This window comes from Sphaerodactylus townsendi, linkage group LG05, assembly GCF_021028975.2.
Source record: "Sphaerodactylus townsendi isolate TG3544 linkage group LG05, MPM_Stown_v2.3, whole genome shotgun sequence".
NCBI classification, from domain to species: Eukaryota; Metazoa; Chordata; class Lepidosauria; order Squamata; family Sphaerodactylidae; genus Sphaerodactylus; species Sphaerodactylus townsendi.
In genome coordinates, this window is record NC_059429.1 from 21,800,997 (window position 1) to 21,824,415 (window position 23,419).

At 46.6% G+C, this 23,419-nt stretch overlaps 1 protein-coding gene across 4 annotated transcripts in view; it reads left to right on the forward strand.

The window, feature by feature from the left end:
• Positions 1–23,419, forward strand: part of KCNN1 (potassium calcium-activated channel subfamily N member 1) — a 138,528-nt gene that overhangs the window by 96,601 nt on the left and 18,508 nt on the right. The window lies entirely within an intron of this gene.

Below are 23,419 nucleotides of genomic sequence, written 5' to 3' on the forward strand. Positions count from 1 at the left end.
GTCCCTCCCAGTCTTCCTTTCAAGGAAGAGAGATCCAAACTAGGCCAAGCCAAGAAGACGCTCTGGCCACATGTCTTGTCTTCCCCACTGTACCAGCATTGCAAATTCTGGCCTGGGAAATTCCTGGAAATATGGGAATGGTACCTGTGAGGAGAGGATGTTGAGGAGAGATTTCACCCAGAATGTGTGGTGAACCACATGGTCCACCAACGGAAGCTGCCATTTTCCTCCAGGCGAACTGATCCCTGTAGTGTGAAGGTTGGTTATAATTTGGGGAGGCTGGCAGCCAGCACGGTGTCGTGGTTAGTGTACAATCAAACAAAACAAGGTGTGGTGTGCAATGTGGAAACCGTAAAATCAGAAACACAACTATACCAAAGCTACACAAAATTGCTGAACATGCACGAACCGTAGCATATCAATGCAAACTGGACTGCGGATAAAGCCCAAATGTCATCATGAATTCAACACGTCAAAAATACACAATCAGGAATAATCCGAAAGTCCAAAAACGGGACGAGCTCCCAGTATTGCCTGTTTCGTGGTTGGCCCCACAGCATCAACAGTTGAGTTGATTTTGCTCAGAAATCTTGGAGTCGCTATCTTGTCATCTGTCCTAAAAGGCAATTATCTGCTGCTTTAAAAACAGTACCATACAAAAGTGGGTGTTTCTTGGGAGAATCAGAGTTTACCTAGCGGTTAGAGCTTATGTAGTAGTTACATGGTCGTTAGCACTTACGTGATAGTTCCATAGCGGTTAGAGCTCGGAGGTTGGCGACGCTGTTGTGCAGCCATTTGGACAGGGAAAGGGTTGGTATTCGTTCCCATGTCCTTCAGAGTAGCCCTCAGCTAAAAACAGTGCCCAGCGAGGGGATGTAGGCATTCGTCACATGCCAGGGTTTTGTGTGTTGTACGTGCATTTTCTATTGATGAATTTTGATAACAACAGACGAAGTTGCCTTTTGTGTTCCTGGTCTGACGGAATTTCACGATGGTCGGCAACCTACGAAATCATTTCGCTGCTGCACCGACTTCACTTAAACAAATACGAACCGGCAGAAAATTCGGAAGGGCTGGTTTCGTCTGGCCTCCTGTGTCCCAAAATGGTGTGTGCCTTGGAGAGCAGCGACTAATCGGAGTAGGCAGCATGGGCTTTTGGGTGGGCCGGTGTCTGCCTTGGAATAGAGAAGCTGCATATGTTTGGGAGGGGAAAAAAGTATTTGGCTCTGCTCTCCTGCTTTTGACCACAGTGGCAGAGTGCCAGTGTGGTGTGCATAAGGTTCCTGGTTTGATCTCTGGTATATCCTGTTAAAAAGAGATCTCGGGCATCGAGGAAGGCCCCTCACTGCTTAGAAGGGGTGACCAAATGACAGCATAAATGAAGACTTTGTAATACATACCAACAGATCAATACTGTGGGGAACTGAGGTCCCTTCCGCACATGCAGAATAATGCACTTTCAATCCCCTTTCAATGCACTTTGCAACTGGATTTTACTGTGTGGAATAGTAAAATCCACTTGCAAACAGTTGTGGAAGTGGATTGAAAGTGCATTATTTTGCATGTGCAGAAGGGGCTTGACGTATGAGCTTGGCGAGGGCTTTCAACAGTCTGGCACCACAGCTGAGAAGCCCTGCGTCCCTTCTTCTCAAGACAGAAGCATCCTCAGCACAGCCTTAGATGATCCTTAAGTATGGCTTGTCCCTCCCCACTCCCTGGAATGACTTGCCTTCCTCCATGAATTTGGGCTATCCCCTTTTAGAGCCAGTGGCCATCTCCACATCTTTCCCACCCCCTAAATAGTTTTTATTTTATCAACAAAAGATTGCAGGAAAAGAAAAAAAGGTTAACAGCAATAGCAATAAGGATAATAACATTTTAAGTGGTTAGAATAAGAGACAAAAAGGGGAAAGATAAGAGGGAAAAAAAGAAAGACTAAGGAGAAAAACGAACATGAGGAGGGTGTTTCCCAGAGCATAGTGGCTCTTTCAAACACCTGATTCTGGATTTTCTCGGATCATGTGGGTATAAAATCCAGACCCTTCCAGTCCACCTGTCAAATTCAAGATCCCCAATATCTGGAGAGGTGAGAGCTAAGTAAAACTTGCTCTCCAGTCAGCAAAACAGCCCCTATAGCAATGTGTAATCTGGAAGCACTGGGAGGCTCAACCAGATTGAAACGCCATTTCACCGGAAGTCCTGCCATCTCCACATCTTGTGGCAGTGAGTTCCATAAGTTAGTGATGGATTACGTGAAGAAAGGACTTCCTTTCCATCTGCTCTGAACTGTCACCAAGTGTTCCCAATTTCTTGTATAATCAAAAGAAAAAAGTTTTGGATCCACTTCCTCGTTTGATAAACTTCGATAATGCACTGCTGCAAATTTTAGCCTTTGGTTCTTACAGACTCCTTGACCCCTTCCCCCAATTATTCTGATTACCCCTTTTTGCTCCAGAGTGATCATATTTATTGTAATAAGCCAGCATAGTATAGTGGTTAGAGTGTTGGACTGAAATCTGGGAGACCTGAGTGCAAATCTCTGCTCTATCTTGGAAGCTTGCTTGGTGTGACTTTGGGCCATTCTCTCTCTCTCTCCCTCAGCCTAATTTACCTCACAGGGTTGTTGTGAGGATGAAACAGAACAGAGGAGAATGATGCAAACTGCTTTGGACCCCCATTGGAGAGAAAGGCGCAATATAAATGAAGTACAATAAAATAAATACAGTGGAACCTCAGTTTTTGTTGGTAATCCATCCGAAAAGAATCGATGAAAACTGAAACCGATGAAAACCGAGGCAAACTTTTCCATAGGAATCAATGTAAATCCATTTTAAGCACTCCAAAAAACATACCAAAAACAATTTTTTTGATGAATAAACATGGTGTTTAATGCTGAAAACAGTAACAAACAATAACACTAGGATCAGTTTCAGAGCCAGTGGACCAATGTTGCATCAGACAGCTGTCCAAAGAGGTCTGTTTCTGACGCCTCTTTAAGATTTGTCTGAAATGGGGCAAGACATTGTCGTTAAACAAGTTGCAGACACGGCCTGCAACAGCTTTGTCTGGGTGATTTTTATCCACAAACCCCTGCACCTTACTGCAAATTGATGAAGACCGAGACAAATTTTTCATTGAAAAAATAGATGAAAACCGAAACCGATGAAAACCGAAGGCAATGAAAACCGAGGTTCCACTGTACTGGGATAGATTGCTTCTGGCTTGGCAGGGACACCAGACAGCTGATTCTTCTCCGGACAATTACCAACATTAAATTATACCTCTAACAATGCAATCCTAAACAGAGTTACTCCAGTCTAAGTCCACTTAAACTATATCAGTGGTGGCAAACCTTTGGCACTCCAGATGTTATGAACTACAATTCCCATCAGCCCCTGCCAGCATGGCAAATTGGGAATTGTAGTCCACAACATCTGGAGTGCCAAAGGTTCGCCACCACGGAACTATATGGACTTAGACTGGAGTAACTCTGTTTTAAGATTGTACTGTCAGAGGATTTTCAAGGTTGGTGCCATGAATTAGGACCTTTGCCAGTGGGAAAAGTCTGTACAGCAGCCGCTTCAAAGCAGATCAAATTCAGCAAGGAACCATGGATTTCAACCCCTTGGATCCATTTGGTTGCATTGCAATGGGACAACATCCGCCCCCCACGTCACAGTGACATCTTGCTCACTCCAAGGGGTCTGGGTTTCTCCCTCAGCTCCACCAGACGGAGGAGGGCGGTTAAACCACGCCGGCTGATTTCTGCCTATCTTTTTTTTTTGGTGCGTTTCGTCGCTGCGGGTCGCTTTGTCGTCTTTCGTCACGTTATCGCCGAGCCTGTAATGCTCATTAATGTGCTGTTATTTTTCCCTCCTTTCTAACTGCTCTGCTGCTCATAGGGATAAACTGTGAGTTCCCCTTGGTAGAAGTTGGGTAGACGCAACCCTTGCACGGAGGCTGAGCTTTGCGTAGAATTTAAGATTAGCTGCAGTTTGCGGGGCGGACGGGGATCGTCATGAACCTTGGAAGTTATCCCAGAGCGCTTAAGGTTTGGAAGGAACCTTTTTCCATCTAGCCACCCCTCCCTGTCTCCTGCTCTACCTATTCATTTCTCATGCCATCTGTCCAGTTCTCCCTCATTCCTTGCCTCCCTCCCTCCCCATCAACCCCTCCCTCGCTCCCTGACTGTTACCGCTATCCATCCACCCTTCACACCCGCCATCCCTTGCTCCCTCTATTAAAACCGCCATCTTCTTCGTGCTCCCGCATCCATGGCCCTCTCCCCTTCTGGATAATCCCCTCAAGCAGTCGAGGCTACCTCTACCCTTCGTTTCCTTCCCTTTCCCCACCAAACCAAAATATCTACTAGCATCTTCAGAAAGACTACTGCCGAACATGAAGGTTCTATTGAACTTCAGTGGTTTACAGAAGTTCAATAGACTCGTATTCTATTAATTTGTAGTTTCCTGAAGGGTTTTTTTCTGCCATAGACTGCCATTACTGTGCAGAAGGTTCTGAGGCATCCATTAGGAATCCATTTGCAGAAGGTGCTGAGTGCACCCAATGCATGGAGGTGTGGCATTGTCCTAGCTCAGGGGTAGGGAACCTGCGGCTCTCCAGATGTTCAGGAACTACAATTCCCATCAGCCTCTGTCAGCATGGTCAATTGGCCATGCTGGTAGGGGCTGATGGGAATTGTAGTTCCTGAACATCTGGAGAGCCGCAGGTTCCCTACCCCTGTCCTAGCTAGAAGATGCCCGATACTCCCTGGGAGCCATTTTAGGTAGAGCAGCTGGCTTTTGGGGATCTTTTTTTTTGCCTTTGCTGACCTGTATCCCCTGTCTGTCAATCTAAATTTGGCCAGTTTGTGTTCTAGTATTCCAGGCAAGGAAGGAAAGAAGACTCTTTCTCCACTCCAAGCATAGCTGTGTCAACTTCTTTCATGTCTCCCACACCCCAGTCACTATCCGCTAAACTCAGAATCTCAAAATACCTTCTCCATTCCTCTCATGGAAAGGTGTCTGAATCCCTTGCTGCTCTTTTCTTTACCTCATCCAGGGTTCAATTAGCATCACTATTTGTATATACTTCCCAAATTACTGCCATGTGAATATGTCTCGAAGCGGAGAGAGCACGCATATTTGAAGAGAATATGTATGTTATGGGCTTGGCGGTGAAATATCTGCAACCTGTTGAGGCCTCTTCATGGCCTTTGACCCCTGTAGCAACCATTTCCCATTCCTGTGCCCCTATTTTGGGTTGGAACCCTGTACTGCAGAGTGGCAAGCTGCCATACTGCAGTCAAAGTCTAATTAATTAAATAAAGCTCTGCTCACGACCTGAGTTCGATCCCAACAGAAGTCAGGTATCTGGCTCAGCCTTCCATCCTTCCACAGTCAGTAAAACGAGTACCCAGCTTGCTGGGTCAAAGTGTAAAAGACTTGGGAAGGCAATGGCAAACCACCCCCTAAACAAAGTCTGCCTAGTAAACATCATAATGCGACATCACCCCATGGGTCAGTAATCTCTTGCAGTTCTGGAGAGATGTCTCAGTTCAGGACCTTGTGTCCTGTTCAACCAGCAGTATTAGGAACCACAGACAAAATAAATTTTCAGAGCAGAGTTCTGACTTCAGAAGTTCAGAGGCTCATTCCGCACATGCAGAATAATGCACTTGCAAACTGCTTTCAGTGCTCTTTGAAGCTGTGTGGAATAGCAAAATCTACTTGCAAACAGTTGTGAAAATGGTTTGAAAACGCATTATTTTGCCTGTGCAGAAGGGGCCAGAGATTCTTTTTCTGGATCAGACCAAGGTGGGCCTATCGAGTTCAGCATCCTGTTTCTAGAAGTGGCCCTCCCCCCGAAATCTCAGAAGTAGCATGTGATGTTTTTCTCTTTTTGGAAACTCCTCATATGTTAGCACCTGTAAAGGCACCTCTCTGTAGTGTTCTGAGGTGATGTCTTTTATGTTGCCTCCTTGCCTTCCTTAGCATTTCTTATTTGTTTTCACTGCCACCAAAGGCTCTTACCTTAGATTTCTGATTTGAACTAAAAAAGCAGGATGGCCGTTGCATTTGGTAGAATGACAGAGCAGTCAGCATGTGGGAATGTCTCTGAGGTAAAAAGGGATACTTTAAATAGAAAACACTTGTTTACTCTTGAATATAGAGTTTATTTAGAAGTATAACAGTGCAACGGTTTCAATAAAGGTCATAAGCGTAATGGTTTCAGATAGGTGCCGTTCTCCTCCTTTCTCTAAAGTTCTGAAATAGATCTAGCCACAAAGACTTCAGTTGCCATGTAGGCTAATAACTTCCACCAAAGCACATAGATTTCGCTCACATTCCACACTCTTCACCCACTCAATTCTCCCCCCCCCACCCCGCACAATGAACAAAAACCTCTCTCTAAAACCAATCAACTCCACCCCTGAGGGCATGGCTGCCATCCAGTCATAGCACACTTCAATCACCCATCCATTCCCCCTCTTTCTTACTCTAGAGTCCTGCCTTTTTAAAGCAGAGCAACATACTTTAACACATAGAAATAAAACACACACAGTATTTACATATCAAAAGACCAAACAGAGAATAAAGGCTTCTATGGCTGCCCCATCACCTGGTATTTAGAGGTAGACTTCCCCTGAATGTTGAGGTTCATTTTAGGTAACAGCTATGACCTTTCTGTCTCTTTCATGAATTTGGCTAACACTCAGTTAAAGTCAACTGCAAAATCACCATAGATAGATCTTGTGGCAGTGGGTTTCATAAATTAATTTTGAATAGTTTGAAGGACTTCCTTTTATCTGACCTTAATCTCCTGCTCTTGAATTTCACTGGGTGTTTCTGAGTTCTGAAGCTACAGGAAAAGGAAAAAATCTTTCTCCATACCAGGCATGATTTTGTAAATGTTTGTTGTGTTTGGCCCATCCATCATAATCTTTATCTTAACAAAATTTTATCCAAATTTTTCATCCTTTTCCTGGCAGCCCACTTGCAGAAGAAACAACCTAGGTGTGACCATGCCCTTTGTGTCTCTTTCTGTCTCTCTTCCTCACTGTGTGCATGTTTTAATGTCCAAGATTTCTTGAAGCATCACAAACCTATTCTTCAGGGGTCATCGATCAAAGCAACATTAAAAACAAATAATATAGCAAAGATATTCAGATGGCATTCGTACTACCTAAGCATCAGATGAAAAGTTGGAGGTAAAGGAGAGATCTGTCAATGGCTGTTTATTTTGATAGCTAAATAGAACCTCCTTGTTCATCGGCAGTCTATCTTGGGGTGCCAGTGGGTGCAACAACAGAGGACACTTTGACCTCCATGCTCCTGCTTACAGGCTTTTCAGGTCCATTTACTTAATTAGATGAATTGTTGGTCTGACTCTGGGAGTTTCCCCTTACAGCACAGCTGAGTATTGCTAAGAGGTATTTCCATTACATGGATCCCACCACCACCCATCCTTCTAGAAACCAGGCAGCAACTAAGGAAAAACAACCCAAGGCCAAGTCCCAGTAAGCAACTCATTAAAGGGTCGCAAAGTATCTGGTACCATCTGGCCGGTGGATATCTTGCAAAAGCAGAGTATTATCTTTAAATAATGTACAAAGAGCCTCGATTGATATCTGTCGGCTAAAGATGAGCACTGGTATCCTCTCTTCCTTCTCTTGGGAGTGGAATGGAAAGCAGTGAAAAGTCGGCTGGGACTGAACCAGCAAGTGAAAGAATGCCATCCGCCGGGATGAAGAACAAGAGGAGGATCTGGAGCAAGAATCAGAAGACTTTGGCCATTTATGCATGCAGTGCTTACCTCGCAACTGTTTGCTTTGCAGGGAGGTTTCCCCCATTTTTTTTTTGTTTAAACAGGGGATTCTCCTGCTGCGAAGTGTCCCCAGCTAAGCTTATCCTCCATTTTTCCCACCCTCCACTTCCTTGTTCTGTCTGTGCAACCTCTGCTGGGGAGGCTGCCACCTTTTTGGGCAGTGGTGCTATCTGTGGTCTAGCGTCAATTTGCTAGACCATGTAAGTTTTAGGTCAGTTTCAAGAGTCTATTGCTGAAGTGATAGACCCTTGGTTTCAATCCTGCTGAAGCGATGCCAGGAAGAGTGGGAGGAACTGCTGCATGGGCAGGGAAAGCTGGGAGGAGCGAGAGAATCTGAAGAAAGCCAAACACACCTTGATTCCCTTCGCTCTCCCTGCTAAGGCAGAGAAAAAGTCATGCTTTCAGAGGTTGAGAAACTGTAGAGATTCTCTGATCTGAGGCGCAGTGAATTCCGGAGTGGGGAAAATGTGTGCATATCTGAGAATTCAACCAGAGGGGAATGAATGCTCAATGCAAAGGAGAACACAAGTGCATAAATGGCCTTTGACTATGAAAGAGCCAAACCTTCCGATAGGGCCTAGAGTTCTCCCTATATTTCAAGTGGTCTCTATACTACAGACATCAGCTCCCCATGCAGAAAATGGACACTTTGGAGGATGGACTATATCCAGCTGAGTGGTCCTTCCCTTTCCCTCCCCAGTACCCACCTTCCTCAGGTTCCAACCCAAATCTCCAGGAATTTTCCAACCCAATTTTCCAACTCCCTTACAGGAGCACCCAGCCTGAGGGCTTTTGTGCATACATCTGCACATGGTTCACACTTGGATTTATGGTAATTGTTGATCTCTGCCATTTTCCTTTCTGTGAAGCATCTTTAAGATCTTCAGTCCCATACAAATCTTTGCCAGCCGTTCCCTTTGCATATTGATTATTCTAGTATTTCCCTCCCCCAATATGCCTTAAAACAATTTATGCGACTGGATGAGACTTCTGTTGCAAAAACGGGCCTGAACTTTGACCCTGGAGGCCACTGGCCATGTAGAAGACCAAAGAAACGGTGGATGGGCCGCATTGCTGAAGACATGCATGCTGTCAACCTTACCCTTGGAAAGGCCCCCAATCGAGCTATTTGGTGAAGAAAATGTCAGTGCTAACCCCCTCAAGGGGAATATAGCCCAAGAACAAGAAGAAGCCAGATTTGATTCAGTCAATCAACCTTTATTGGCATAAATCAAGAACAAAGAGCTAAGAGATACAGTAATATGACAGATAACCATTTGTAAAAAATTTCTGCCCTACGACCTTGTATCCTCGTGGGTGACCCACATTTGGCTCTGCAGTCATGAACAGAGGAATTGCCCTATATATCCAGGCTGTGGCGTATTTGCCTAGGGACAGGAGGTCCCCGGGCCCCACTGTCCCCGGGCCCCATTGTCCCCGGGCCCCACTGATCTGGTCATGTGGGGGCGCAAAATTGGCCCCCCACCTGACCAGGACTTTCTGCTGCCTTGTCCTCTTCTGGCACCCTCAGCCCCGCCCATGTCATCATCGACATGGACGGGGCCAAGGAAGCCAGAGAACCCCCTAAGCCTCGCTCCCCTCCCAGCTGCTGGCTCCCCCCAAACCCCTCCCGGCTGCCGGCTTCGAGCTGGCTGCCGGGAGGGGGTTGGGGGGGGTGCCCGGAGAATGGATGTCTCTGGGCACCATTTCCCCCCGTACGCCTCTGTATCTGGGCAGACTGTGGGTCCATCTAGTTCAGTAGGGTCTGCTTAAGACCCTGCAGAGCAATGTCAGACAGACTAGAAAAGTGGAGCCTCAGCTCGCCATGCAAAACGTCTCAGATCCAATCTCCAGGATATCAGATAGTAAATTTTGAGAATGACCCTTCTCTGCCTTGGTTTTTGGAGAGACTGCCCAGTCATAACCTTGGGCTGGGTGCTTTGATTTGATATAGGTCGGCTTCCTTTACTATTGGAGGGGACTCTGTAGCTCTGCTCTTCTGCTTTGAATAGGAGAAGCCAGAATAGAGGGGTAGAGCACTTGTTCCCAGCATTTTCAGCTAAAGGATTTGGGGTGCTGGAAAAGATTTTAGCAACAACAACAACAACAACAACAACAAACTCTGTCTTGTTTTCCCTGTTAATTTTTATTCTCCTGCCCCATTGCCCACCCCCATGCTTCATGATGACCCTTAATTCATGCTCAGCTTAGGTTCTTCCAACCCAAACTTTGCAAGGTTCAGGCTTCCCCTTCTCTGGGCAAGGAAGACTTTGTTCCAGACTGAATTACTGGGATTTCTGGGGAGCTCTGTTGACCCCAGCTGGGCAAGGAGCGGTATCAACAAAGCAGCAATCCTAAATTCCTCTTTCCCCCATTGCTTGGAGTCAGACTTGTTTGGGACTCTCTGTTCTTGTTTTGGTTTGGGGGGACCATTCGTTCCTCTCCTCTCCCCCATCCTGCATGCTTTCTCCAAACTCCTTCACCCTCAGAGTCTGGATGCACCTTTTGAAATCGGCAATGCTCTGCATCGGGGAGGAGAGAATTCTCTCTCTCGTTTTCTTTCTGTGATCCTTCACTTGCTTGCCGGGGGGCTGGGATCGGGTGCGGGGGAAGCAGGGAGAATTGAGGGGTGGGTCTTGAGCTGAAAATCTGACTCCTCAATAGGGCCAGGCTGATTTTCTTCCTTCTCCGGGCCTGTTTCCTTTTTTCCCCTTGCTCTAGAATTCTGTTCTGTTCTCCATTTCATTCTGGCACCAGAAATTCCGACTGCACATCCCGGGAATTGGATTGTATGCGGTTTGCTGCACCTTTGAGTTCCTTAAATTAATTTGCATTGTGCTTCTCTCTGTGCCTGGCGGGTGTGCACTTGTGCATTGACAGAACACTGTCACAGGGAAGACAGCCACAAGGGGATCATATGTATAACTGCGTCAGGATTCTTACTGGTGTGTGGTGCTTTGCCCAATGCTGATGTAGGCTGAAGAAACACTGCAAAACAGTAATCCGGATTGGTTTGCATAGAACAGGGGTAGGGAACCTGCGGCTCTCCAGATGTTCAGGAACTACAATTCCCATCAGCCCCTGCCAGCATGGCCAATTGGTAGTAGTTCCTGAACATCTGGAGAGCCGCAGGTTCCCTACCCCTGGCATAGAAGGTAGAATCCAGATTTGTTGGGTGTGGCCTTTAACCACTATTTTATTGATGCGCCCATATGTGTGGGGTAGAAAATATTGATGGGGTAGAAAATGTTGACACAGAGAAATTTTTCTCTCTTTCTCACAATACTAGAACCAGGGGGCATTCATTGAAAATGCTGGGGGGAAGAATTAGGACTAATAAAAGGAAACATTTTTTCACACAACGCTTGATTGTTGTTTGGAATATGCTGCCACAGGAGGTGGTGATGGCCACTAACCTGGATATTATGGAGGAGAAGTCGATCTCTGGCTACCAATCTTGATCCTCCTTGATCTGAGATTGCAAATGCCTTAGCAGACCAGGTGCTCAGGAGCAGCAGCAGCAGAAGGCCATTGCTTTCACCTCCTGCATGTGAGCTCCCAAAGGCACCTGGTGGGCCACTGTGAGTAGCAGAGTGCTGGACTAGATGGACTCTGGTCTGATCTAGCTGGCTTGTTCTTCTTATGTATCAAATATCAAGATCACCAGACATATTATCATGGCAAAGTTGCTCACTAGCAGTGTGCGAACCTGTACTGCAGAGGGGGTGAAAGGCCACTAATGAACAAGGAGTAGATCCACGGCTGGCACATTTCTGTGTACAGAATTCAGAAGCCAAAGAACAAAACACTGGGTGTCTTGTGCATCCATTTGATTTTTAATGCCAGGATTTGGAGACACATTTGGGACATGGGGAATTTCAGAACATCTGAACACTTGAGCTGAAATGATCGTCTCGGGATGAAAAATGAGCTCAAGGTCTGTGGTGCGTCACGCTTTGGGGTCTGCATGCTTGGGGCCAGACTTCCTGCTCAACTTTGTGGTCTGTAAAGTGGGAAGGATGGGAATGGTGCCCACTGCTTGGTTATCTGCCTACATTCCAGGTTGCGCAAAGTCCTGCTGGTATTCACGGAGGGCATTCTGTCCTCAGCATGGTGCCAGCATGGTGTCATGGTAAAGAGCAGTGGACTCTAATCAGGTGAACCAGATTTGATTCTGCTTTCCTCCACATGAGCAGCAGACTCTTATCTGGTGAACTAGATTTGTTTCCCCACTCCTACATTCCTGCTGGGTGACCTGGGGCTAGCCACAGTTCATTTAGAACTCTCTCAGCCCCACCTACATCAGAAGGTATCTGATGTGAAAAGACGAAGGGAAGGATTCTGCTTTCCGGAAACCACACAGCACCCAACCGAAGGGAAGGAATTTGTAAGGCCTTTTGAATCTCCTTACAGGAGAGAAAGGCGGGGTATAAATCCAAATTCTTCGTCTTCATCATCTTCATCATCATCTATAATGTTTAGGACTGTGGTGTTTAATCTAGCGGATAGCGATAGATTTAATCTAGCGGATAGATTTTGTGATTAGTTAAAATCTTTAGTTCCATTAAAAGGCTGTCCCCCTTGTTAATTAAGCAGCAGATTTCTGTCCCTTTTTTAAAAAAGTTAACTATTTTAATGACAAATATTTAATTCTCTAAAAAAAAAGTACAAGTGCCATCTTTTAAAAGATGAATATCCTTCATATAGGAGAAATGCCTCTTCCACAAGAAAGTCCAAATGTGATGTGTGCCTACATCCTAAGTTAAGCAATAGTACTTAAGCAATAGTGCTTTACAATGAAATTTGGTTTTGCGTTTGCAAATATATACAGATCGAAACAGGTCCTCCATTGGTTGAAAAAACTCATACGGCTATACTGTTCAGATTTCTTTGATTGGGTGTCATCCCCCACAATAATATGCCCATGTGTACTAGGGCAGTGGTGGCGAACCTATGGCACGGGTGCCAGAGGTAGCACTCAGAGCTCTTTCTGTGGGCACGCGTGCACAGAATTCATCATGTGGGGGGGCGGAAAATCACACACACACCCCACACACACACATCTAGGCTGGTCTGGGCACAATCCTTTACCTGGGAGTAAGCTTGGTTGCTGGCAATGGGGCTTGCTTCTGAGTAAACCCTCCTAGGGTCGTGATTCACCAATTCGAAGTGTTGCACAGTTGCTTCACCAAGCTTACTCCTGAGTAATGCGCACCTTGGAGCCAACCGTTTTTTCTAAACTAAAACCTCAGCATTCAGGTTAAATTGCCATGTTGGCACTTTGCGATAAATAAGTGGGTTTTGGGTTGCAATTTGGGCACTCAGTCTTGAAGAGGTTCACCATCACTGTACTAGGGGAAGTAGAGTTCCTGAAGCATGTTTTCTTTTTTTCTATTGCCCTTTCTATAATGAGATGCAAGCTGAGATTATTCAGCCTTTGTTAGATACAATCCCGGGTTGCCCTGAAACAACAAATGGCAAAAAAACCCTCTTTCTGATAAAACTCCACAGATTTCAAGGCATTTGGCCAACTATCGTGATTTTGTATACAAATTTCATCATAAGTAGAACAAAGAAATGTATTGAATTTACCCATTTAAATAGTTAATCTAGCTTTTTGAAGAGTCATTTTTTTCCAAATAGGAAAAAAATTAAGAATTTAATAGCTTAAAAAAAACTTTTAAAACTAAATTAGGTGCTCAGGTTTGCTGAAATGTTGGAATTTTGAATATAGACGTTCATGGATTTGACAGAATTTGGTCAATGATTGCAATAAATTGAAATTGATTGATTGACTCTATATAGCAGTGATGGCGAACCTTTTTGAGACCAAGTGCCCAAATTACAACCCAAACCCCACTTATTTATCGCAAAGTGCCAACCCGGCAATTTAACCTGAATGCTGAGGTTTTAATTTAGAAAAAAAATGGTTGGCTCCCTCTTCTTCTGCCCCACCCTGCCAGCCTGCTCTAGCCTCCAGCAAGTCCCGCGTGCACCGCTCTGTGCCTCTCTAGCATCTCTGCCTCCTCTGCACACAAACCCCCTGGGCAGCAGCCACCCGGAGCACAAGCACCAGGCCCACCAGCTGAGTCCTCCCTGCTCACCGTGGCGCGTGCATGTCATGCTCAGTGGCCCAGTTCAGCCTAGGTGTGTGTGGGAGGTGATTTTCTGCCCCCCACATGACGAACTCTGTGTGCACGTGCTCACAGAGAGGGCTCTGAGTGCCACCTCTGGCACCTGTGCTATAGGTTCGCCATCACTGCTATATAGTGATAATTTGTTTTAGACCCAAGAGAGGCAGTATGTGCAAACAAACAAACAAACCCCAAAACAACCCCAGCATTTGCTCCCAACTGCAGCCTCCTCCACTCTCATCTGGGGTTGTCAACTCTTGATGGGAAATTCCCAGAAAATTGGGGGGTGGAGACTGGGAATTGGAGGGATTTGGGAAAGGAGGGATTTCAGCAGGATATAATGTCATGGAATCCACCCTCCAAAGCTGCCATTTTCTCCAGTTGGGAACCGATTTCTGCAATCTGAAGATACAGGTTTCAGGCACTGCCTGGCAATCAGTCTGAGTTTATGGGTTGGAGACATAGGTCGATTCCGCACTTGAGTTATCGACCTAAGTTCGAGCTGTGTTCGACCTAAGTGCTCCGCACAACCACTGGGATCGACGTGGTTTTGTACCAGCTTCGCCCCGTGTAACGGTCAAATTTCCGACTCCAGTTGGGAACTACTACTTTTTCAGGGAACCACGCTCGAACTCAGCTCGATTCCAGTAAAGTGCAGAATCTCTGGTGCCAGGAGTCCCCCATTCAGCTAATCACAGCTGAGTGTTTCGGGCATGCGTACAGCTGGCCAATAAAAAAATGCCGCCTTCATCCCTCCATTCCTGTGGCAGTTTTTTAAATAACGTGTGTGGTGATAGACGGAACATGGCCGTAGAACAGTAGCCAATCGGAACGGAGCGGCGAAGAGGCACCGGACGATTCTGCCCTCCGAGCTGGGATCAAGCTGGTTGCAGTGGGGAACAACAATGGCTTCGACCTAGGTTAGTACCCTTCTCAGGGAACTGGGTCGAACCTATTTTACTCATGTGCGGAATCGCCCATAGAAGGCGCTGTCAGTGATAGTGTGATGTCACTTCTGGGGAAAACCCAGAAGTGACATCATGCCTCTCTAGCAATTACCGGGCACTGTATCGTAAAACCATGTAGAGTTTCTGGGGATTCTATGAGTTGGCTGATGTCACCAAGGCCACTCCATCCTCACCTTCAAGGAAGTGAGAGGAGGGGCGGAGTTTGGCTTCTGGCTGGCACTGAAGGGAGATCCAGTCTGCATTCACACCTGGGGCCTGACACAAAAAGAGAGGTTGTCCCAAGAAAGGAGCATGCGGCATTTTTCTAAACATTATTTTCCTCTAGTCATCTACGGGAATGGCGGCAGGAAACAGGAAACAGTGGCTTCTCTTCCCCCAGGGAAGCCCCATCTGGTGATCGGTAGCAATTCTGGCAGAACGCCAGCACCCACCTGGAAAACAACAACCCTACTTGCCTCCTACTGTGTTGCAGGTTGAAAATGAAGCAAATGTGAACTGAAAATTCACTCCTCTCTCCTTGTAGCCTTGGTAGAACTGATGGGGAACGGAATGCTGCTTTTTATTATTAAAGAGACCTTCCTTGATCGTGGAAAACAAGCTTATCAGGCAGTAAGACCCACCCACAAATGCTGGCTCCACCTCTAACTGTTGGCTCCGCCCATCAATTCCCTTCTACCAGGGTTGCTAGCTCTGGGTTGGGAAATACCTGGAGATTTTGGGGTGGACCCTGAGAAGGGTACCGCTTAGGGCGGGAAGAGACTTAGATGGGGTAAAATGATGAAGAGCCCACCTTCCAAGATAGCCGTTTTCTCCAGGTGAACTGATTTCTGCAACCTTGTGATTAACTGTAATAGCAGCAGTGGCGTACCGCCCGGGGGGACATACGGTGTCAAATGTCCCCAGGTTGAAGCCATTTAGTCATGTGGGGTGCGGAAAATCATCCCCACAACCCTCCTCCTCCATACACTGACTTTAAGACCTGGCTGCCCATGGGGGGAGAAAATCATCCCCACAACCCTCCTCCTCCATACACTGACTTTAAGACCATGACTGCCCATGGGGGGAGAAAACTCAGATTTTGCACTGGGCTACATTTTCCCTAGATATGCCTCTGAATAACAGGAGGTCTCTAACTACCACCTGGAAGTTGGTAATCCTACCTTCTTCAGATCCGGAAGCTCGTAGACGTCCTAGGTTTTTGTTTTTTTTAAGAGCTTATTCGCCTAAATGAGATGAAAACTTCGGCAACTTGAAAAGTCACCAAAGTGTTGGGGAGTGGAATGAAGTCCAAGATGTGGGCCCCCGGCCCCAGCGCAAACGCTGACTATTATCTTTCAGACGTGTCTTTGGAAGGTCCAAACAGGACCTCAACGCTGCGTGATCCCGGTTTTCTTTTGCAAAAGCACTCCTTTCAGAACTTGGCCCCTCAGTCTTTTGTTGTTCAGCCCCAGTTAGTTTCCTTAAAAATAGAAGCTAATTAGTGCATTGAGTGTTTATCTGTTTCCCTGGGCAAGAAATGGTGGTGTTTGTGTGCAGTTGTTTCTCGGGATGCAATTTAGCACATCATCTGCTGAAATGTGGGAAGAACCAAGCTCTTAAGCAGAGAGAGAGAGAGAGCAACAAAGATGAAAAACATGCTCTCCCCCATGGTATAAAATTCTCTGACTGGGGGGGGGGGGACGTGAATTTGGAGAAGAGGGGGGGAGGTTGTTTTCAAATGTGAATTGAGCCAGCTTGGAAAAATCCTGGTTTTTGAAATTTTAAGATGCTCATTTAAAAATTAATATTGGACGGTTTATGACATCTCTGTTTGGGAATACTTTTTGTTGTGGTGGTGGTGGTATTTTATTTCATGGTATATAAATGTACTCCTGGATAAAAAGAACAACAACAAAAAAACCTCAGAGATAATTTGCTCTTCTTGAACAGCTAGATTTTAGTTCGGCAGCACCTTGGAGACTGGCAAGATTTTCGGGCTATGAGCTTTTGAGAGTCGAAGCTCCCTTAGTCAAATACTAAAAATCTTTTGGGTCTCCAGGGTGCTACTGAACTCGAAATTGGCTGTTCTTCTGCAGACCAGCATGGCTACCTCTGAAACAATTTGTTGATATAATCTTAATAACTGGGCAGCCCAATCCGGGGGAGGGGGGCAGTCAGCACAGCCCTGCACCAATGTGGGTATCCACCCTGACCCCACAAGGGGCAAATGTGCCAGTGAGGGAGGAGGTATGTGGGTGACACCAGAAGCTGCCCCCAGCCCCACCAGAGCAGAAAGATGCCCCGGTGTGGCTAGGGGCATTCCAGGAGGTGGAGCCGACCATAGTTGCCTTCCACTGCCCTCCCAGCTCCCACACACCAATAGAGCTGGCCTCGGACATACGACACATTTTTTGTGGCGAATGTCCAAAATTCGGCCGGATTTTTGCCATTTGGAAGCGGTGGTGCGGCAGGCACTGCAGCGGTGCCATCCCCACCCGCCAGAGAGGTCTGAATTGGACTGTTACAGAGAATTAAAAATACACGGCCTGGGATCATGGAGGTTCTGTGGTTTCCAGGCATTATTGGACCTCTCTTTGCTAAAAATGATAAACATGATAATCACTGTTTGAAGTACGGCTATCACTGCATCCAGTGGCAGTGAATTCCCCAAGCCAATTATTCTTTGTGTGAAGAAGTGTTCTTTTTTTTCAGTCTTGAGACGCCTGCCTACCAATTAAAAAAAAAGATTTAATCAAGGGTGAGACAGAAAAAGTTTTCTCTAACCACATTCTCTATCTGCACGCACGTGTTTATAATCCTCTGTCATGACTCTTCAGGAGCAGCAGTGGCGTAGTGGTTAAGAGCAGGTGCATTCTAATCTGGAGGAACCGGCTTTGATTCCCTGCTCTGCCGCTTGGGCTGTGGAGGCTTATCTGGGGAACTAGATTAGCCTGTGCACTCCCACACACGCCAGCTGGGTGCCCTTGGGCTAGTCACAGCTTCTCGGAGCTCTCTCAGTCCCACCCACCTCACAGGGTGTTTGTTGTGAGGGGGGAAGGGCAAGGAGATTGTAAGCCCCTTTGAGTCTCCTTACAGGAGAGAAAGGGGGGGAATATAAATCCAAACTCTTCTTCTTCTTCTTCTTCTTCTTCTTCTTCTTCTTCTTCTTCTTCTTCTTCTTCTTCTTCTTCTTCTTCTTCTTCTTCTTCTTCTTCTTCTTCTTCTTCTTCTTCTTCACTTGCTTTTTCTCTAAACTGAGAAGTCCCTGTGCTTCTTTACCTTTCTCATGTTGGGAAAGAACGCCAATCCCTCGATCATCCAGATTCCCTTTTTCATCACTAGAAACCAGAACAGGAACGTTATTTCCAAATGTGTTGGTGTCACATGTCTGTCCAAGGACTAGTGCTGCCAACTTCCAGGTAGACAGAGCCTGGAGATCTGCTGGAATTTCAGCTGACCTTCAGACGACAGTGGTCAGTTGCTCTGGAGAAAATGGCTGCTTTGGAAGGTGGATTCTAAGGCATTAGAGAGTCAGTGTGGTGTGGTGGTTAAGAGCGGCAGTCACTAAGCTGGGGAACCAGCCTTGATTCCCCACTCTTCCACAGGAGCGGCTACTCTAATTAGGTGAATCAGATTCGTTTCCCCACTCCTACACATGAAGCCTGCTGGGTGACCTTAGCTAGTTACAGTTCTCTCCAAACTCTATCGGCCCCACCTGCCTCACAAGGTGTCTGTTATGGGGAGAGGAAGGGAAGGGAGTTTGTAAGCTGCTTTGAGACTCTTTACAGAAGAGAAAAGTGGGGTATAGATTCAAACTCTTCTTCTGATACTTTGCTTTGCTCCCACCCCAAACCCCACCCTTTTTAGACCCCCCCCCCAAAAAAAAAAATCTGCAGAAAATTCCCAACACAGAGATGGCAACCTTACCATGAGCAATCCTCTTATGCTGGTTGTACTTTGGAAACCGGGCTGACGCCATTTGAAGTTTCATACTCCGGAGATAAATGTGTGTGGGAAGGCCTTCCATCCGCCTGACGTGTCCCTGCACCAAAAAGAAATCCATCCGTTCCTTGCTAATGAAAAAGAAATCTCCCCCCCCCCCTCCTTCTGGAAGGCAGTAGGGTTGAAGAAAAGTCTGGACCCTCCCGTTCCCCTTCTGTCCCCACCTGTCAAACACAACTGGCCTTTTAGCTACTTGGCTGTGATATTAATTAGCGCCATTAGTAATTATGTAGCACTTTCTTGTAAATGCATTTCACGTCGCTTTTAAATGCTCCTCCGCCACACCTCCGGGGGGCCTCTGCGGAGCGGCTCGACACGGCAGAGAAATCCCAACGCGCTCTCGTCCCACTCATCTTGCATTAGCTTTAATTTGCTGTGCATTTGAACAGCGCACAAGAGCAGGCGCTTTCATCCTTAGCTTTGTTGACATTCCCAATTCCCCAGAAAATCTGATTAATAAGAGAGAGCTCCGTATCTCTCCAAAGAGCCTGGGCTATGTCTGTTTGTGTGGGATCAACCGAGATCTGCAAAGCCCCTGTCTTGAAAGGCGCAGTGCCCTCGCTTCGGAACAGTGTCATGTTGGTTTTGCGCTCTTTGCTCGTCAACGGGCCAGGCCTTGGCTGGGATTGAGCAAAAAATCCCAGGTATTGAGGGAGACGGGGCCCCTTCCGCACATGCGGAATAATGCACCTTCAATCCACTTTCACAATTGTTTGCAAGTGGATTTTGCTGTTCTGCACAGTAAAATACAGCTGCAAAGTGCATTGAAAATGGATTGAAAGTGCATTATTCTGCAGGTGCGCAAGGGGCCTTCGTTCCAGGTGGGATAGGGCAGTGGTTCTCAACCTGGGGGTCGAGACCCCTTTGGGGGGTCGAACGACCCTTTCACAGGGGTCGCCTAAGACTCTCCGCATCAGTGTTCTCCATCTGTAAAATGGATAAATGTTAGAGTTGGGGGTCACCACAACATGAAAAGCTGTATTAAAGAGTCGCGGTATTAGGAAGGTTGAGAACCACTGAGATAGGGGCTGGAGGCTGGTAATTCACTGCCCCAGTCAGGTAACTGTGAGGCCTACACAGAGTCTTTGGCAACACTTTCCTGTTGAGCCCCCATCCCCAGGATTGTCAACCTCCTGAAAATCTCCAGGCAGGGCCCAGAATTACACCTGATCTCCTGACATCAGTTTTCCTGGAAGAAATGGCAGCTTCAGAGGGCAGACTTTCGCCTGTTTCGCACAAGTCCCTGGAAACGTTTGCAATCAACCAATCAATATTTTATTTCGGTCAAAGACCAGAAAATATCAGATATAAAATATAAAATCCAGATAGTACATTTCCAGACCAGATACAAAATAAAATTGAGGTAACCAGTTTCCAGAGACTGTTTGTCCAAACCATAATATAAGTTCAAGTGAAAAACTGGAATAAAATTTAAATAAAAGATAAAATCATTGATCCAAAGTTCCTATTTTTATTGCCCTACTTGTCCACGCCTTTTAACCACATAAGCACTGAATTTTGCCACCTCTCTGGTTATATTCGGATTGGCATCTTCTTCCATGGCACAATCCTCAGGGCCAAGAAAAATTGATGTTGGAAGAGAGTCAAACAGTTTTGCCCTCATTTCATTGTGAGTGGGGCATCGTAAAAAAATATGTGTCAGGGTCTCTATTTCCCCCATATCACATGGACAAAGCCTGTCGATATAAGGAATTTTTTTTATATCTGCCCTCAACATTTGCAAAACATTTTTGATCCCCCCCAAACAATTCCTGTCTTTTTTTAGTTTTTTTTAGTTTTAAATTTTTTTGTTGGAATTGATGCTTTGATGCTTCTAAGCCTCATGCTGTGTGATTCACGTAATTGAAGCTGCAAAGATTTAAACACCCCCCCCCCCCAATTTAAAAAGCAGAAATGATTAAAATAATCTGGTGAGAAGGAACAGAGTGAGCTTAGCAATGCAATAGAAAATAGCGCTGAGGAGGACGTTCAGGCGTGGCAGAGGAGCGTGGAAAACGTATCAAGTTAATCACACAGCCCTGAAAATGTTTTGAAAACGTTTCAGTCCAAAGAATCATTATTAAAAAGGATGCGTATAAAACGTTTGCCAGGCTGGAACCAGAATGTTTTCAGAACATTTTTGGGGGGGAAACCATGCAGAACTCCATGGAGTAAATGTTTTATTTCCTGCTTCACTATGTTTTATTTTGATTGTGCAGAAAGGGCCATACACTAGAAACGTGCTGAGTTCCTTTCCCTCCCCAAACTTCACTGCCCAGAGTCCCCAGCTTGTGCTCCCAAACTGCCAGGAAAAAAAAATTCAAAGCCAGAGTTGGCAAACCTATTGCCCTGGATTTTGGAGTGGCTTGACCTCGGGTTGCCAACCTCCAGGTAGGGTGTGGAGATCTCCCAGAATCACAGTGGTTCTGGAGAATATGGTGACTGCAGAGGGACAGCTGAATGGCATTCACCCTTTTGAGATTCCGCCCCTCCTCAAACCCTGCCCTCCACAGGCTCCACCTGTAACATCTCCAGGTATTTCCCAACCCAGAACTGGCTACCCTACTTTGGCCTCATTTGCAAAAGGGAGCCAATGCTGGAGGAATCATTGTTTATTTGCAAATTGTATACAGACAGAATTTTTCTTATCCACAGTTTCCCTCGTCTATGTTGCGGATGCGTAGAGATGCTACTGCTCTCTTGCAGTTTTGTCCACCATGACCACATCTAGGGTTGGCTACCCCACATCCATTCCACTAGTAGTGGCTTCTTGCAGAGGGGTACCGGCACTAAATAGCGCCCAGGGCAACCCCCCACTCACCCTTTGCGCCCCCTGTGCCCCCTATCAGAGGGGGGCGGCAGGTAGGTGGCAGCAGCAGGTCGTAGCAAGCCCCTTGAGCGAGGGGTTGTGGCAAGCCCCTTGACTGGTTCGTGGCAGGCTCTCAGTCCTGCTGCCACCTGCTAGCCCCCCCACTTCGATCAGAGGCCACGCCTACCTTGCTCAAGGGCCTTGAGCGAGGCAGGCACAGCCTCCGATGGATTTGACTGAATTTGGCCTGGCGGCAGTGGCGTCGGTACCTGCTAGAGGGACATGCAGGCCCCCAGTTCTTGACCAGGGCTTGATCTAGTGGTGTGTGTGATTTTGCGCCCCTCCCCATGTTATCAAATGGGTGGCGTCCGGGGACATGTGACCCCACATGTCCCTCTGGCAGATACGCCCCTGGCTCCTTGCGCCAAAAGCTATTGCTTATGAAACAAACCTGTAGGATCCAAACCATTCTTTCCCCCAATTTTTTGTTTGTGTTGTTTCATCAGTGCCAGCAGTATACATTGGTTAAACACTACACCTGCCATGATTGCTTTTTTTGCAGTGTTTTACCACTACATTTGTAACGTTGAAGGAGAGGCAGATGAGGCAACCTGGGTGAGACTCCATTCTGGATAATTCTGCTAGTAAAACCAGTACTGAGGAAGAGTGGGGGACCAAGGGAAATCCAGGACTGGCAGCCAGGGGCAAGTTGAGCTAAGAAGGCCATATGGTGCTGGCAGTATGTGCTTGGCTCAGCTCAAACCTTTTCAGCAGGGGCAAGGCTATATCCATTGTTGCTGTCACTGCAGCTTGACTCTTGGTTCCTTGCAGCACTGGTAACATGGTGTAGTGGTTAGAGTGAAAGCCTAGGATTTGCAGGACGCAGGTTTTGAATCCTTACCGTACTGTGGAAACTCAGTGGGAGACCTTGAACCAGTCACACAGACTATCCTGCCTCACAGGGTTGATGTGCTCTTGGTTCCATTCATTCTAGGGCTATTGCATCATCCCAGTCTATTCCTAAGGGAACCCATCAACAATTTTAAAAAGCAGAATAGGAGAAATCTACTTTTCCACATTTAGAACTATACTTAGGCTGTGGCCCCATAAACACTTACCTGTGAGTAAACCGCCCCACCCAGCACACCTTTGAGTAAACATACATGGCATCGGACTGGCTATTTTCCACATCTGTTTCTTTTTTAACTTCTTGACTCTGCCATTATAGATGCTGGCTGGCCAGCAGTGTGTCAGAATCAGATTCCTCTCCCCCCCCCTCAATGTTTACACCCCAAAAAGAGGCAAGAGATGCAGGAAACGGAGGTGGAGGCAAGGAGAATTCAGGCAGGAAGTCGGTTGCGGTTTGCCGCACATTCTGCTTTACTTTCATTCATTGCCACCGTTTTCCTCTAATGTACACCTCTCTTCAGAGACTTGTTAATATGGAAATGTGGTCCTCCCCCCCTTCATTTTTTTTAGAATAAAGGAGCCCAGCCATTTCTGCTGCAGTGCAGGTTAGCCTCCCCCCTCCCCCCCGGAGTGACATCTTGCCAGTCCCTTCCATAAATGGTACCTCTTTCCTCCAGTGCAAGAAGCTGTAGAGGCAGGTAACAACAAACCACCCTTGTGTGCCTCTTGCCCTGAAAGTCCTGTGGGGTTGCCAGAAGATGTCTTTGACTTGTCCTGCTCCCTTATTGGTG